Below are 1,480 nucleotides of genomic sequence, written 5' to 3' on the forward strand. Positions count from 1 at the left end.
CTTAGTTTCCAATAGGACCCCGCTGCCACGGGAGGGTAGGACAAAAGATGTCATGCAAGTTCTTTTCCATAAGAACGTATGACTATATACGGAATACATGCCTACATTACATTGATGAACTGGAGCAAGCTCTGTGTCACCCTATGTTATGACTGTTACATGACGAACCGCATCCGGCATAATTATCCATCGCTAATCCGGTGCCTACGAGTTTTCCATATACTGGTTCTCGCTTATTTACTTTTCCGTTGCTACTGTTACAATCACTACAAAATACGAAAAACATAACTTTTGTTGTCTTTACTTTTGTTACCGTTACCAGCACTATCATATTACTTTGCTACTAAACACTTTGCTACAGATACTAAGTTTCTAGGTGTGGTTTAATTGACAAATCAGCTGCTAATACTTGATAATATTCTTTGGCTCCCCTTGTGTCGAATCAATAAATTTGGGTTGAATACTCTACCCTCGAAAACTGTTGCGATCCCCTATACTTGTGGGTTATCAAGACCTTTTTCCTGGCGCCGTTGCCGGGAAGCATAGCTCTATTCTTTGAGTCACTTGGGATTTATATCTGCTGGACACTATGAAGAACTTGAAAGATGATCAAACTACTATTTTTCCCTCAACTACGAGGGGAGGTAAGGAGCTGCCATCTAGCCTTGCACTAGATTCTCCTTCTGTTATAAGTAAGCTAGCGACACCTAAACCTACTACTGCTATGAATTCTGATATGCCGCATGTTATTGATGGTGCCACTTCTGCTATGCATGGTACTTATGATGAAACTACTTCTATGCTTGATACTACTATGCCCCTTGGTGAATTTCTTGATGAGCAAATTGCTAGGTCTAGAGAAAGAGAAGTTATTGCACCTGAATACGATGATGTTAGTGATGATGAAAATATGCCTGCTATTCCTGAGGGTTACTTTTTTGATGCTGAATCTTCTGCAACTATTCTTGCTTGCCAGGATAGATATGAACTTAAGAGGTTGCTAGTTAAATGGAGTAAAGAATCTTTTAGAGATAGAATGAAACCCGAACCTGCTTTTGCAACTTCACCTATTTGTGTTCCCGATCAGGATTATTATGATTTTTCTATTGATCCAGATATAATTACTTTGGTTGAATCTGATCCTTTTTATGGCTATGAATCTGAAACTGTTGTGGCACATCTTACTAAGTTAAATGATATAGCTGCCCTGCTTACTAGTAATGAGAGATCGCGCTACCTTTATTTACTCAAGATATTTCCGTTCTCATTAAAGGGTAATGCTAAGATATGGTTCAATTCTCTTGATCCTGGTTGTGTGCAAAGTCCCCAGGATATGATTTATTACTTCTCTGCTAAATATTTCTCTGCTCATAAGAAACAAGCTGCCTTGAGGGAAATATACAATTTTGTGCAAATTGAAGAAGAGAGTCTCCCACAAGCTTGGGGGAGGCTTGTCAAGTTACTTAATGCTTTGCCTGAT

This window comes from Triticum dicoccoides, chromosome 4B, assembly GCF_002162155.2.
Source record: "Triticum dicoccoides isolate Atlit2015 ecotype Zavitan chromosome 4B, WEW_v2.0, whole genome shotgun sequence".
Lineage (NCBI taxonomy): Eukaryota > Viridiplantae > Streptophyta > Magnoliopsida > Poales > Poaceae > Triticum > Triticum dicoccoides.